The sequence below is a fragment of the Anas acuta genome, chromosome 1, assembly GCF_963932015.1.
Source record: "Anas acuta chromosome 1, bAnaAcu1.1, whole genome shotgun sequence".
Taxonomy (NCBI): Eukaryota; Metazoa; Chordata; class Aves; order Anseriformes; family Anatidae; genus Anas; species Anas acuta.
This window is the reverse complement of record NC_088979.1, coordinates 9930660-9947872: the sequence shown is the minus strand read 5'-3', so window position 1 is coordinate 9947872 and position 17213 is coordinate 9930660. Positions and strand designations below refer to the sequence as shown.

Below are 17213 nucleotides of genomic sequence, written 5' to 3'. Positions count from 1 at the left end.
AGAGAAGACCTTACATTGTATGGGGCAAATGAGAGAGAAAAAGGACAACAGACAGTGCAATGTCCCTTGAAACCTCCTTTCAGTGATTGGTGTTAACATTACTAGCTTCTAATTACATTCATAGTCCTAGTGCAAGGACTGCAACAGCAGTACGAAGTAGATGTCTCTTGCACAAATATGTAAAGATGCTTATAACCTATCCTAAATGAGCATGATGTATCAATCATAATTTCCTCACTCTGCTCACACATACTATTCATCACATTATTTACTCCCAGTGAATAGAGAATGAATCTTGAACCCCAGGTCCCTATCTTAGATTCTTACATGTAAATTTAGTTGGGATATCTTACTCTTTCTGAATCTAATTCTCAACCTGAGTATTTTAGGAATATGCAGATCTGGCTAAATGTTGTATACATCTATAATGACTTTTGCACAAAAGTGTGTCAAACTCACTCTACTTGTTTGTACAAAGCCGATTGGCCAAAGCTGCTGTATCATATATATCCAGAATACAGCTAGACAAATACATAATGCAAGAGATGAACAACTGGCTGATGGGTTTAGAGGGTTATAGTAAATAGGGTTACAGCAGGCTGGCAGCCAGTCACTAATGGAGTTCCCCAGAGCTCCTTTTAGGGGCAGTTCTCTTCAATGTTTTCATACATGTAAATTACTTGGGTGCAGGACTTAAAGCTTTACTAAGTTTGTAGAAGACACTAAATTGGGAGGAGCTATTGACTCCACTGAGGGTAGAGAGGTCTTACAGAGAGATCTTGACAAATTAGAAATTTAGGCAATCACCAACAGTATGAAGCTGAACAAGAGCAAGCATTAGATTCTGCATCTGGGAAGAGACAACCCTGGGAAGAGACAGCGTGCAGTCTAGGGGATGAGAGGCAGCCCCACAGAAAGAGATCTGGGGGTTCTGGTGGATGGCAAGTTGAATATGAGCCATCAGTGTCCTCTGACAGCCAGAAGGGCCAACCTTACCCTGGGGTGCATCAATCATAGCATTGTTAGATGGTCAAGGGAGAATTTTTCCTATGAGCCTGGAACATCTTCCCTATGAGGAAAGCCTGAGAGACCTGGGTCTGTTCAGCCTTCAGAAAAGACTGAGAGGGGATCTTATCAATGTTTACAAATATCTTAAGTGTGGGAGACAGTGGGATTTGGCCAACCTCTTTTTAGTGGTTTGTGAGGATAGGCAAGGCACAATAGTCACAAAATGGATCACAGGAAGTTCCACACCAACATGCGAAGGAACTTCTTCACGGTGAGGGTGATGGAGCACTGGAACAGGCTGCCTGGAGAGGTTGTGAAGTCTACTTCTCTGGAGATATTCAAGACCCATCTGGACACCTACCTGGGCAACCTCCTCTAGGGAACCTGCTTTGACAGGGTAGTTAGACAAGATGATCTTTCGAGGTCCCTTCCAACCCCTACAATTCTGTGATTCTATGATTCTGTGAAGGGAATGGATTGTCCCACTATGCTGGTGCAGCCTCACCTCAAGTACTGTGTTCAGTTTAAGAACTGTATAAGTTGGACATAAAGCTAGTACTGAGCGTCCAAAGGAGTGATACAAAGACAGAGAAAGGTCCTGAGGGCAAGGTGTATGAGGAGCAGCTGAGATCACTTGGTTTGTTCAGCCCAGAGAACTGGAGAGACTGAGAACAGGGTCCCCAGGGAAGTGATCACAGCATCAAGCCTGCCAGAGTTCTAGTGTTTGGACAAAAACACTCTCAGACATAAGGTCTGATTTTTGTGTGGTCCTGGAGTGAAGCCAGCATGTGGACTGGAGGATCTTTATAGGTCCCTTCCAGCTCAGGGTATTCTATGATTCTATGATACTGCTTGCATTGCCCTGAAATGAAGGAGATAAGGCAACATATTTTTCCTGTTTCCCTTTTATATAGAAGATGGGCCACTAAGAAATTCCTTTATTATATTACTTTTAATTTTTATTTATTTATCTATTATTTATTTATTTATTTATTTAAGGTGGTGCTTAACAACAGAAAACAAATCAGTAAAATGTAGTCAACTGCATTTCCATTGTGACTGCTACCAGAAGTAATTGTATGCTATTTGTTCTAACACTTAAAAGATTACTATGTTTGTCAGTGGAGCAGCTAAACAATATGAGAACATGCAACAATTCTTATTCTCCATATACAAATTCTGTTCTCCAATTTTAATAAAAAATTAAAACCTTTCATTATGAGGAGTCCTGCATAACCAAAAAAGATGATGTAATCCTGGAATGGTGGGAGTCAGCATGAGGTCAAAAGCAGAAGATTGGAAAGGTCTCTTCATGAGCCAGCTTGCTGTAATCCCAAGCAGCCATACCATGCATTTTCATTTATAAGTTAATCGTACCTTAACTCAAAAGCATGTTGTGTTTTAGCTCCTGATACTCTGACAAGAATGTCCAGAGCTTCACTCCTTTTGATAGTAGAAAATACTTTCTAGTTCTCAACCTGAATGTTTTTTTCTGGCTAGTTCTTTAGTTCTTGCCTGTTTGCCTTGTGCCAAACTCACAATTAATTTATCAAGTAATTTTAATCTTATTTTTTGTTTGTTTCCAGCTGGCCATTTAAAAATTGATAGCTACCTTTACTCCTCCACACCCTAATTATGAGAATGCTACATAAATTGAAATACAAGTAGATTTTTTTTTTTTCTTAACTAGATTACAGGACTCTGTCATTTCCTTCCTTCCTTCCTTCCTTCCTTCCTTCCTTCCTTCCTTCCTTCCTTCCTTCCTTCCTTCCTTCCTTCCTTCCTTCCTTCCTTCCTTCCTTCCTTCCTTCCTTCCTTCCTTCCTTCCTTCCTTCCTTCCTTTTGATCTGAGCTGATAAAATGTGTCCAGGGTATGTTTTCAAGAAACATTTCTTAGAAACTTCAAAGGAAGAAGAATAAAGTAAACTTCCCTGTGTTCATGTGACTCCTGGTGGGCTCTTCCTAGCAATGTTTATTTAAAAAAAAATATGGCAATTGGTTATTTGCACAGTTTTCATAGGTTGAATAATGTCAGAATGAGTTGAGCTGACAAAGGGCAAATCTGCTGGAGGAGGCATTCACTAGAGCAATTCTTTTTGTACTCATGCTTTGTCTTCAAAAATTGGTTGTTTTCAATAAGAATGTGTACATTCTCATGTAGTGGTAGAATTTCAATGGCAGGCTCAACACAGTCAAGATGAATTTGCTAGTTCTGTGGATATTTTTTGTTTGTTTGGTTGGTTTTTATTTCTTTTGTAATTTAGGCTTCACTCAGGTATCTTAATGCTAACAATTACATCTGCAAAACTGAAAGGTAACTGAAAGGTTAGCCATCACTGGTCAGGTCTACACTTCTAGTTTTCAGTATTTTGTCACCAGGTTATCTTTGCAATGACTTTAAGAATAGTTTCTTTAAAATCTTGCCTTGAACCCACTAACATTTCCGCATATTTGGGCTGCTTCAAACTGAGTACATCTGGCTAATTGAACTGGCATTTTTGATGACATTTTCTGTGGAAGGAAATTTCAGACCAGCTGAAGGTGAACAGATTACTATTATTATTAACTCATTTTCATGGAGCAGTCTGAAAGAGTGTGGTACCTCCTTAAAGTCAAAGTCCTTGACAAGAAGAAAAATCCTGGAAACAGGATGAACAAATTGTGATAAGGGTCCTATGAACACTTATTTTCTCATTACCTAAAATCGCTGCAGACATTTAGAAAAAAAAAAATCCTCTTAAAAAAGTTACATGACAACAATGAGGAAAAAAAAAAAACAACAAAAAAGTGATCCTTCTGCCCATCACTGCTCCTCCAAACTGAAGAAGAATCTGAAGATTATAGTGAAATAAATAAACAAACTTAATTTCTTTCTGCCTTTATATTGCAATTAAAATATCCAATAAAATATCCAATATACTCACATATAGAGAAATCCTGCCTAATTTCTTTCTTAAGCTTTAAGAGTTATTCCCACAAAATATTTAAGCTACAGAAAGGGTAAAACCATCATTCCATGAACAGAGCAGCCCATGGGAAGAAACATGGAAACAATAGCCTGGATGTACCTGCTTTGAGCAACTATACACAAAAACAGTCTGCTACCCTGGAGGAAACTCATGCTGGACAGGAACCAAGCTGAAAAAAAAAATATAAAAATCAGGTTACAGCTAATTTGCTTTAGTTTGAGCTGTTGCAACATATAATTGCATTTTTTTTTTTCCTTTCCTCAACAGATTTTGATACTTTATATAGTATATATTTTATTGCTTCCATGATATGAATTAAAGACAGACCAAGATTTGTGTTTGTACCATGATTTTAGGCCTCCAGAGTCAACTTCAAACGTACAGTAAACATGATGTCTTCATCACTTTGGATAAAATGGGCATTTATTATGTGATTTGTACACATGCATTTAGGGTACTGGTGAGTATCCTTGTATTTGTATGGCAGAGACCTCCAGAGAAGCATTCATGGGAGGATTAAGGGCTGCCAGGTGTTCTTGGGTGCCTTTTGTTGTGTCACAGATTTTAAGTATTCAGGAATATTTCTCAGATTAAGCATTACACAAACTGATAGAAGTGGATATTCAAATCCTTCCATCTAATTTCTATGTCTATTTAATGTGATGAAGAATGCCTGTTAGTAAACACCTCTGCATAAAGTGATAAGGAGAAAAAATAGATTTTTTTTTTTAATATAATTTTTATTCTATCTTTTTGCTGTGTCTCTGCTGTTGCGAGTGCCTGCTTTAATAAAAAGTGTAAAAGATGTAACTTTATGCTTCAGGGCATTAGACTTCCACAGATGGCCTCAGGCTTTAGGGAATTTTCTGTGTTAGGCATGTCTCACCACTTGCCTGTTATGGAATTCTAGCAGTTACATTTAAAAGTGTCTGGTCACTAGAGGAAACAAAACAGAAGAATAAATGTACCATTTGTTTTGACTGAAACAGTAATTTTGATTTTTTTTTTTTTTTAGTGCTTGTCAATTACTTTTGCCATTTGTGACCATATTGTGTCTGAAAGAAACAGTGGTCCAAGAGGTCCAATATTTAATAAAATCATAGATTAATAGAATATCCTGAGTTGGAAGGGACCCACAAGGATGATCAATTCCAACTCCTAGCTCCACACAGGATCACTCAAAAATCAGGCCACAGACCATATATCTGTATCTCTACACCACTGAATCTATATCTCTATATTCTTGGTGATTTTATTTCACCTTTAAAACTATTTAACTCCACTCTGTAAAATAGAAATATCAGGAAGGTAATTTTCACAGAGCCAGGTTAAAGTCAAACAACCATCTGCACCTCTGGCATATGTGATTTACAGCTTACTGCAGTATTAGCATGAGACAATCTGTTTCATTTACACGGTAGATGATTTTTTATATATATTTTTTTATTTTACAGTATGAGACAGCCCCTTTATTTACACAGGAGTTCACTTGTTTTATTTGGAAATTTAACTTTTTTGTTCTGTCAAATTTTATCTTTGTCAGTGTATTGCAATTTATGCTAACTGAAAAAATTAATAATAAAAACTTGACATTTTTCTCCAAATCACAGCAGCATTAAAGGTCAAATTTTCAAAGGACATGTAAAACTCAACTTACAAATTATGCTTGAGTATTTAAGTGCACAACTCCTCCCCCCCCCCCCCTTTTTTTTTCAAGTACATAGAATGAAGAATGAATGCAATTCTGGTTCTGTGTTTAGAAATTTGGCAATGAATCTGAATTAATGGAGCTGGGATATTTTTTCATAAATACATTTGTTGCGTAGGAGCCTAGGTATTATTTTTCAAGTTTTGCATGGAAAGTCCTTGAATTACTTACAAACATACAGCTTTTATCATAGGAAATAAGGAAAGTGACAGTAGAATTTCCATTGTTACTCACAAAAGCCATTGTGGTTCTTAATTTTTTATTAAAAAAAAATATGTTCTGGGGCTTCTACAAGACAGAAATTTTGCTTTACTAGGCATTATTTAATCACCATGTCAGTCCCTATCACAAAGAGCTCTCAAGACTGAGAGACAAAATAAAAAGTGTGAGAGTAAAGAGTGGGTTAAAAAGGTGAAATGAGAGGCAAAGATCACACAGATGGTCAGGTATTACACTTTTATTTGAACTATCTTAGTGTACATATGACACTCTCTCTTCCTTGAGACATTTTATATGGACCGCTTGTGTTGGAAGGGACCTTAAAGTTCATCTAGTTCCACTCCACTGCCATGGGCAGGGATACCACCAACTAAATCATGTTGCCCAGGGCCATGTCCAACGTGCCCTCCAGGGTTGAGGTATCCACAACTTCTCTTGGCAACCTGTTCCAGTGCCTCACCACCCTCTAATGTCTAAATCTAAGTCTATCTGGGACTTTCTATTCTTGAGGGATAGCAGTTTACAGGATTAAGTTGTTCCAGTTGTTTCACACTATGGACAGATGGTAGGAAAATCACTGGACTACTGCACACCCCATTCTTACTCATGAGAAAACTGATTCTACTAATTGCCTAGCTTCTGGCTATACTTTTGCATGGCAATCACTTTAAGGATAGCCTCTAAAATTTCCCTCACCTCCAAAGCTTTCTCCTCACTCTGAAGGAAGAGGAGATTTGGGATCTCAATTACATGGCTTAACTCTACATCAATATTTAAAAAGGAAACACCATCCTGTCACTGTGACCCCTGAAGAGCAGAAGGCAAATGAATAAACACAGCTGTTGATTGTAGATAGAATACAAAGCAGCTCAGAGTGATGACAGGATCGTTGCCAAAATACTGTGTGCTGGAAATAAGCCTGTACACGCAGTAACATATGTTGAATTACTACGCTGTGAAATTTAAGATAGAAGCACACTTTTGTTCTTACCAATTCATCCATACCAATCCTTACATTGATAGTGGAAAGATGAAACATTAGAATGATCCTAACTCAACAAAAGCCTTACTGTATAAAGACACCATTTAAGGAAGTGCATACCATTAAATGGTTATGTCTGCATCTGGGATTCAGAGAAAACGTAGAAGTGTATGTGAGCAAATGTTTATGTCATCTATAGAGGTAATTAAGGCAAGAAAAAGAGACAGATTTCTTCTCTTCCAAGTTGCTTGTAGAAACAAGGAACCTAATAACAGGATAACATCATCAAAGAACTAGTAGGGAGATTCAGATGGAGGCAGAAACATCTAAAGGACAGTTTCAACATCTACATTGTCCAGAAAGCAAGAATAAGCTCCTGCTACGAACATCAGCAGAGTAAGTAAAGAAGTGGGATGAGTTTGAGTTTTGCTGAAATGTTCAAAAGTACCTAAATGCCTTAATCCTGTTGACATTTTTAATATTTTATTGGATTAATCTATGATTACTTTTTTATTAATTAAGCTATTACCTTTAAATATATACAGATGAGTCATAAAATGCTTACAACTTAAGAACCTTCTTGAATTTAGATGTGCCTTAAAAGACTGATCATTCAGATGCTTAACTTCATTTGTGTAAGTACTGTAATTGCAGTGAATATACTCAATGTTTTTGTATGGTGTTTTTTTTTTTTTTTTTCTTTTTCCTGTAAAGAACTAAATATAAACAACAGTACTTTCAGTCAGAGGATACATCTTTACTTCTACTGTACAGAAGAGTGTAAATGAGAGATCTTAACTTTATTTATCTGTAAGAAAAACCTTATAGAGAGGGAACTAAAGAAATTAAATGCAAGATAATAGTACCGCTTGCCTTTGAGTCCAGGGATTTGTTCAAAGGCTTATCTTCATTGGTAGCTTAAGTGTAGTCTGTAAGACTAGGTTGGAAGTCTGCAGTATGAAATCTTACCAGGGAAATTTAATTCTGAAATTTGTTCTGATCTTCCCTGCACCAAATAAAAGATAGTCACAAAGGAAGAAGGCCAATTATTGAAAACGTTGTTGAAAGATCCGTCTGACACAGGTCTTTCTGAAGTAATAGAGTACAGCCATCAGTAGAGAACAACCTCCCATATCATATAAGGTGGCCATAAGAAGGGGAAAAAGAGGTAGAAAAAATTGTCACTAGCTGGAAGTACCCCGAGGTTCTTAGAAATGTTGTTCCTATGCATACCTATCTTCTTATCTTCCTCATGATCTTATTTATTTATTTATTTATTTATTTATTTATTTATTTTTGTAATGCTGGATAAATCTCAATTAAGAAATGTAATAAAGCAGAATTTGTCATTTTATCATTTTATCAATGCTAGCAAGTTTAACCTGATTTTGAGAATCTTTGTATTACTAGACTCTGTATAATGAACTCACCTATCAAGTTTCTTCTTCTATTGCATCACTTCTAATTACTACCCCAGTTAACAATTTGATACTTTTCATTTCGCAGTTTGAGAATGTTATCAAAGCTTTTATGAAATTAACTATGTTAGTTCTATTCGTTGATTAAAATTCATAATTGGCTTTTGTGAATTGTTAATGGCTTCATTAAAAGAGCACAGCTAGAACACTATATCATCCTGCTAAGCACTTGTATGATCCTCATCAACACAAGACCTGAACACTTCTTAGTCATTAATGGATTTTTATCCCGTAATATCCATGGGAAGTAATGAAAATTTGTGATATTATCTCTACTTCTTGTAAGGAGAGGTTAAACAGAGTAGATTACATAGACTATTCAAGAAAAAATCAAACCTGTAGCTTACCTTCTCGTTGACCATATGTCTTAAATGTGATGTTATTCAGCATTTCAGAAATTAGACAATTCTCCTGACTACACCTCTTTAGAATTCTGGAGGTTTGGAAATGGTGAATTTACAGCAAAATATTTTATAAGCTGAATTTTCTGTTTGAAGGGTTTTGACTGCTCGTAATTAATATTTCTGTAATAGTTTATTTTCATTAGAGAACCAAAAACTATCCTGCTGCAAAATATTGTAATATATTTACAAGGAAGGCAATTCAGGTGTCTTCCGTCTGCATTCTGACTTGTTCCATGGTTAGACTGCCTCAGACTAGATAGCCAAACTAAACAGGGCAGAAGTTATTATGTATCATAGCCTTTGTACTTTGTTGAAACAGATTGCTTCAAAGACGATATCCAAAACATCCAAAAATATATTACAGTGCTTTTTAGTAAAAATATTTTTTTTGTTTATTTGCTGGTTTTGTTGTGTTGTTGTTTTGGTTAGGTGTTTTTATAGTTGTTGTTTTTGTTGTTGTTTTTGGAGGGGTGTTTTTTGTTTTTCTCTCTCTCTTTTTTTTTTTTTTTTCAGTTAGAACATCTGTGAAAAGAGATTTTGTGAAAAAAATAAAAGTTTTTACTCATAAAGAATTCCTCTTCCACACTCTCCTTTGAAGCTTTTTTTCCCATCATGACCTTCAATAAGTCTCCTACCCTTTCTTGAATAACTGTATCTCCTGGTTTGTTCTGAACCTTGCTTCAACTAACTTTTGACTAACTTTGACTAACAGTTCTTACTATTCTTCTGGTATTAGAATATAGAATGAATAACCAATTTTTATTCAACATCGTCATGCTTTTCACGAGTTTATAAACTTAGTGTATCTCTCATTTGAATAGTCTCTTTTACAGACTGAATATCCTTAGTGACTCAGTCATTCCTCATATATGAGGAACTGAAGTTTCAGAACTTTGATCTTTCTTCCCTCAACATTTTGGAGGTCTATTATTTCTTAGAGATTAGAGGATTATAGCCACATTTAGATTTTAAAATGGAAACAAAACATGTGGTGGCATAATTATGTTCCTGATTTTGTTTTCTATTCCTTGAATTTTCTCTTTTGACTGAGAGAAAACACAGAGAAAACTCATGGAAAAAGAAAGGTTCCTAGTATCCCAAGTAGTTCTTTCTATGTATTTTAATTGAAAAATCTTGTATAGCATAGTGGAAAGTTAATTTCATAAAGCTGGAGAATAGTATACTTGAAAACTAACAGCTGGGAGGATGCAGGCAAGTACCAAAGATACACTTATAGTCTGTTAACATGTCACCAAGATCCTTTTTTCTGTAAAAATGGATGACAGAGAAAAAATAATAATAATATTTCAGGTTAATCTCCAGATTTGAAATGCTTAGTTATGTTTATGCTCCTTTTATACATAACCTACAGTAAGATTAAAAGAGAATGAAGCTTCCTACCATATTATCTAATAAGTAGTCTCTGAATCACTAGGTTACCAGAAAGTATCAAGGAGACAGCATGTTGTAATATACATGACATCTATCTAACTCAGCTGTATAATACAGCAAATAAACCCCTTCACGACAATTGCAACATTTAGCACCTTTTCCATGTAATTCAGTTCATAGAAGGCTAATTAAAGATCAGTGAACCAAGTGTTTAAAAGGCAACCAATTTAATTGCTGTAATTGTATGATTTAGCTGAATAATAAATGTGCTAATGATACTGTAATATTAAGTGTTCAAGTTGGCGATCAAGTCAATTAAAATATAATTGTAAAGCAGCAATCCACAAATAATGAGTGAAATGCTTCCTATTGAGCATGATGTTGACGGGGTAAAATATGGTAACCTTTTCACAATTTGACATTTAATTTTATGCAAAAGAACATGTGGACAAATTTTAATCCTGCTGATCATGTAGAAATTGGACTGTCCATTGCCTTTCTTTCAAATAGAGATACAGACTTAGTAACTGCAGGCAAATAATAGCAAGTATTTTATAAAGTTTTATTTTACTTCCTGGATTGATATGCAGGGGTTAGATCTTCAAGAGCTGTCTAAATCTGGGGCGATGGCCACCCCTGACAGCTCCATCAGAACAACCAATTGTGATTCAGAATTCATCTGTTTGTCAGAAACAACACTTCCTTAAGTATCAATCAGAAACTGAAACAAAATATTTGCCAAACTCAGTCAACAGTGTGTTTGTGGACCTGTTCCTCCTACTAACACACGGGCTGTGATACAGAAAGAAAGCAAATCAACTGAGAGAAACTGCAGATACTTCATGCTTATCTTCAGATATCAATAGTCACTCTTGATATTCTCGATATCATACCTGGCAGTGTCATAGCTGGTAATAGCATGGAAAAACCAAAAGAATAAATTGTCTGGAGGGCTCCTGGCCATATGCAACCCTTCTGAGATATCAAGGCAGGTTTGAAGATGGGTGTTTCCATCCTTTGCATCCTTTGTGTCTCCTCCCAGCTCCTTGTGCTCTCCCAAGTACCTCACTGGCAGGGCAGCACCAGGAGCTGAACAGTCCTTGGTTCTGTATGTGCACTGCTCTGTGACAGCTAAACATCGGTGTGTTGTCACCACTATTGTCATCAAAAGTCCAAAAATTGTGTATCTACAAAGAAAATTAACTCTGTCCCAGACAAAACCATGGCACATGTTTAAATAACTCTTTTGTGCTACATGATAAGCACTTAAAGGTTTTGATTCACCATATTATAAAATAGGTTTCCAAACTGTATGGGAAAAATTGCTCTCTGAATTTGGATCTTTCTCCAGTATCTGTAAAGGGTGATAGGTTTATATTAAGAGTCTAGCTTTCAGATAGCTTGAATTAAACTAGTACTGGATTTTTTTTTTTTTAAATTTTTATTTTATAGATTAATCCATTTATCAATTAAAAACATTTTATTTCTCCAGAGACTATACTCAAATTTGTTTGCACTCTGCAAATAATTTAATTTGAAGTGTCAGGTTTTATGAACCAAAATTTGCAATGTAGCCCAGAAATTAAAGCATTTTCCTGGAAATTTAAGTTCAAGTCTCTTCTCATTTTGATTCATAGATGATCTTTAAACCACAATCTCACAGAAACAGGAAGAGTGCTGCAGCCAGGCTTTCAGGTCTTTTGGAATGGATTTAAATGCCAGTCAGTCCAATTCATATTCTACTGATTTTCTGGCAGACAAGAACTCAAAATAAATAAATAAATAAATAAATAAATAAATAAATAAATAAATAAAATGGAAAGTGTTTTACGAACAACAGTTTGTAAGTAAGTATTTCAAAAAGCTATGGAGAAGCTTTTTCACAGTTTGATTGATTTTTGTTTTGTTTTGTTTTCTTTGTTATTAATACTTAGGTATATCGTGCAAAGTGGGAAAACTGATACATAATAAATTGCTAATCTGTCCTCATTCTACATTTTCACCTGATTGATAAGATACTGCTACAACAGGTCTTTGAGTTTTCTCAGTGAGAGAAGGAACTACAGTCGCTGTGCTGCATGAAAGCCAGACTGTTGGGCAGGAGAAAAGAACCAGCCTTCCTCTTTCTGTTTTGAAGAATTCCTTTGCTTTTGCTCTAACTGCCAGAAATGGAAGTGAAATACAGTGCGTTAAGTTACTGTTAAATGTTAAGTTTTGACTTCAGAAGGAAAACCTGAAAAATTAATTTAGATTTTTTTTTTAAGTTCAAATATATCTTAGCTTATATATTTAGGGCATGTTGACACCCAAGTATAAGCTATGAATTAATAGAAATAAAATTTCTACTAAAGCACATTTAAAATAATTTTATTTAAATTACTTTTTAAATTAAAAATTAAAAAATATTTTTTAAATTATAGAACATCGAAAGAAGAATGTCATGGAGATATCATTCACAATATCTTGTTTCTCATTAGCAGTAAGCTGTTTAATTTTATTCAAGATGTAGTCTATAGTATGCATGGTTTTGAGTTTTGTTTATTTTAGAATTTATCAGTTATCACCTCTTCTGTGGTAGAATGGTCAAGATAATAGACTTGTGCTAATGGTGGGCACAAATGCATTCAGTTATCAACAGAAAATGAAAAACAAACAAACAAACAAACAAACAAAAAACTTTTGAAGTGTGCAGAACAATGCAAAACCACATACAAAAGCAAAGCAAATGTAGATGGGGCTTGGAAATTACTTAAGGAAAAGCTAAATCTCTAGAGGCCAAAGCAAAGAGAAGCATTACAGCCACTTTGCCTAGCATGAACTCATCAGAACTGTCAAGAAACAACTCATGTTCATGTCAATAGTTATGCCACCTAAGACTAAAAGGCAAGCCAGCTTTTCCATAATGAACTCCAATATCTCTGTGGCGTGGTAGAGTAAAGATATACAAACTGTCAGTCCAAGTTTTATTATTAGCGTAGGTTCTGCTGAACCAAATAATAAATCTAGAGTGGTATTAATGTTTACAAGAGGCTTCTTTTCCCTCATCTGTTCCTTTATATAAAATAAATATTCATAAACACCATAAAACTTTTCTTAAGGCTGATATATCTTAGGAATATATTTGTAACCTACACAAGTAATTTTCCATCCTATCAAATTAGCATATTTTTTAATTGAATCTTATCATCTTCCTTTTTTTTTTTTTTTTTTTTTTTTGCTAATATGGTCAAAGTATAATTACATTAGTCTTTCTCATAAAGCATGATAAAAGAATACTAATCAGACACCAATAAAGTATACTGCAGAATTACTACATGGAGAACATTAATTTTTTGTTAGGTTAGAAACCCATTTTTTGTCCATTCCCTGTCTCTGTCTCTCTGTGCTTATGTCTGCTACAATCCTCCCTGCATATCCTATATGAATGAGGAAAGAATTGCTCCCTTAAACACTTTTAATCCCAAATCTGGATCACATGACAAGTTACTCTGGATTGTTGAGAACAGTGATATGAGATGGGACATGTAAGAACATAGCTGAGGTTAGACATGCTCACAAACATTTCCCTGGATAAGGGTAGAGGTGCAGTTATAGTTAACACATCAGTATTATGATTTCCAGGACTCCTAAAGGGAAGTGCTTGGTTTCAGGCTGTCATTTTAATATTTCCTCATTAATGTCATCTCTCAGTTTAAACTAATCACAATTGAAATATCCGAAAGTCGTACTTCTTATTGATCTTTTCTCTTGTTTACCCTTCTTTCTCAGTAACTCAAACAAAAATATCATCTTCACTCTCCATGAGTCCCAGTATGTTGGTGCACTTTGTGGCAAGGTCTCTCTCTAAGTGCTGATGACGTTTTTCCATGGCATCTTAACGATTTTTTTTTTTTCTTTTGTAGGTAAAACCTCCCATCTGCATTGTCATTTGCATTTACATTTCTACCACTGGGCCAGTCTTTCCACTGACCCCTCCTACTTTCAAAATGTTGCAGTAAAGGTCATATTCTAACCATGTCATATTTTCCTTTGTCTCTTTCCTTTGATTCTGTTTTCTCCATCATATGGGATATGCATTATACAAACAACTTTTAGTCTTCATTGTCAAATATTTTTTGTACCTTCACTTCTTGTCTAAGCCTCTTTAATAAGTGATTTCTCCCACATCAAGCTGTGTCAGAAACCACTTGTTATGTTTGACAAATTACACTTTCAAATTTTCTTATTCTTGCTCTCACACAAGCTATTTGGTACAAATAGAGGAACACTGTAGGTACATCTAGTAACTTCTCTGTTTTCCCTTTCAAATTTCTCTTAGAAATATTCCATATACTTCTCTGTGTAAACCCTCTGTAGCTTCACTGCTTTCCATGGCTTTGTCTGTTTGTGCCTCAGGGATCCAAGGCCAAAATCTGATATGGCCCAGCTATGCAACCTTGGCTTAGACTTCACAGGAAATTGCAAAACTCTGAGAGAGTTGTAAGAAGGGCACTATAGCAGAGCCAGAAGAGGTAACAAAGGTAAAATCATGGATAGAGGCAGGGGCCTTAAGACAGGATTATTTTTTTTTACATAATTTGAGAGGTGGAAACATCAACATTGGAATGTATGTGATCCTAAAGCAAAACAAACAAACAAACAAACAAACAAAACAATGAGCTGACAGAGTTGGTGGAAGTCAGCAGCATGGAGAAGCTATTTTATTGAGCAGGAGAGGCTACAACTTCTGTTCCTGACCAATGTCTGTCTGGCGAGCAAAGACTATTCAAATGACTTAATGGGATGCTGAACTAGTGCTTAGGCGAGGGGTTCATTACATTCTAGCCATCATTTCTGTGTTAGCCAGTCATTGAAGTTGTATATATTTATTATTTTAACATGTTTATATCCTGCTGGCAGAGCATCTTTGTGTGAAGAATGATTCTCACAAATAACAGAACCAAAAGAAATTAATTTGATGCAACATCCAGGGAAATCCTCCCAGCAAATGGTTTATAGACACAATATACACATCTATGCCTTTTAACATAACCTTAATCTTTGTCACTTTAGGCTTGCTTTTTTAAAAAATATGGGAACTTTTATGCTGCCGTATGTATCATTCTAGAATTTAAATTACTGAAATGACTTACATGAATATGCTCTGCATATGCTGATTCCTTGTGTTTTACTACAAAAATAAACAAACAAGCAAACAAACAAACAAAAAAATTATTTTTCTAGTTGTTGTGGTTTAACCCGGCCGGCAGCTAAACACCATGCAGCCGTTCGCTCACCCTCCCCCTCCCTCTCTGGGACGGGGGAGAGAAATGGAAAGTGAAGCCCATGAGTTGAGATAAAGACAGTTTAATAAGACAGGAAAATAATAATAACAATAATAATAATAATAATGATAATACAATGATGATAATAGTACTACTACTAATAATATGTACAAACAAGTGATGCACAATGAAATTGCTCACCACCCGCTGACTGATGCCCAGCCTAACCCCGAGCAGTTCGGCCCTTTCCCCCGGCTAGCCACCCCTATATATTGTTTAGTATGACGTCAGATGGTATGGAATACCCCTTTGGCTAGTTTGGGTCACCTGTCCTGGGTCTGTCCCCTCCCAGCTCTTACTGCACCCCCAGCCTGCCCGTTGGCAGGACAGAGCAAAAGGCTGAGATGTCCTTGGCTTAGTATAAGCACTGCTCTGCAACAATGAAAACATCGGGGTGTTATCAGCACTCTTCTCATCCTAAGCCAAAACACAGCATTCCACCAGCTACTCGGAAGAAAATTAACTCTGTTCTAACTGAATCCAGGACACTAGTTCAGTCTTGGGTGTTTAAACTCTCTGAAGTGAGATAAGATGAATACCAGTGGCTTACATATTAAAACTGGTATGGTATTACTTCATTTTTGTTCTTTCCTCTGTCCATGTCTACTTTTTTTTTTTTTAAACTTTTTTTTTTTTTTTTAGCTTTTTTTTATTATTATTATTATTATTATTTTTAGGTGTTGGCTCTTTGTCTGTTAATAAGAGGAGTCTTAAAACCAAAGTAGTCAATACAGTTTCAAGATGCTTGTTGCTAGAATGGAGGTTTAGAATTTGGAAGGCCCTTACATTATCTTCTAACAAATTCTTAATATAGAAGAGTGAAGGGACCTGACATTTCATTATACTATGTAAAACAACCAGCACAATGGAGCATTTATACATGATGAACGCCTCTGGCTTTTATCATAAGAAAAGTAATAAATCATCTCTGAATCTTGATCAAATTATATCTTTGCTTTTTGCCTATTTAAATGTCACTTGCAGATTAAATTAGATCATGGGTTCTTTTACTTTTTTTTTTTTTTTCTCTTAGTCTCAACTTTTTCTAAAGTTAGTTTAAAGCAGTAATAAACTCTTGAGCAATAGGTAGCACTGAGATTTCATCAGAGACTATGAAATCTAGCTATAGTCTTTCAAAGGAAAAAAAGAGATGGAAAGTTTGAATGAGAAGATGTAAATAAAATAATGTGATTTAACTGGAGTTCCCTAACTATATAAGGAATAGATGAGAGATGTATTCTCTTCAGCATAAGAAACAAATCAGATACATTTATTTCCACATCCATATACATGACTGTTTATAGTTTGAAAAGCCTTACTCAAACACATGAAATTTTATTGTGATAGGTATTTTTTTCTGAGAAGTTTGCTGTAGCAATACATAACAAAATATGACAAGATAAATGTAGTTACAAAATCACAGAATGGCTGAGGTTAAAAGGCACCTCTGGAGGCCACCTGGTCCAACCCCTGGGCAAGCATGGGCACCCAGAGTGGTGTGCCAAGCACCATGTCCAGGCAGCTTTTGAAGATCTCCAGGGAGAGATACTTGACAACCTTTAAGAACAACATGTGCCAGTACTCCATCACCCATAACTAAGTGCTTCCTGATATTTAGATGGAACTACTTCTGTTCCAGTTTGTGTCCACTGCTTCTTATCCTGCTGTGGGGCACCAGTGAAAATAATGGGGCTTCATCTTCTTTACACCCTCCCGTCATTACAGTTAG

General features: G+C 35.6%; 1 long non-coding RNA gene across 1 annotated transcript; it reads left to right on the top strand.

Moving 5' to 3' along the window:
* Window positions 1-7144: 7144 nt before the first annotated feature.
* On the top strand, window positions 7145-15020 carry LOC137849419 (uncharacterized). The gene is made up of 3 exons (XR_011091876.1): window positions 7145-7282; window positions 11798-11881; window positions 14063-15020. It is a non-coding gene; the product is annotated as an uncharacterized lncRNA (long non-coding RNA).
* Window positions 15021-17213: the final 2193 nt, after the last annotated feature.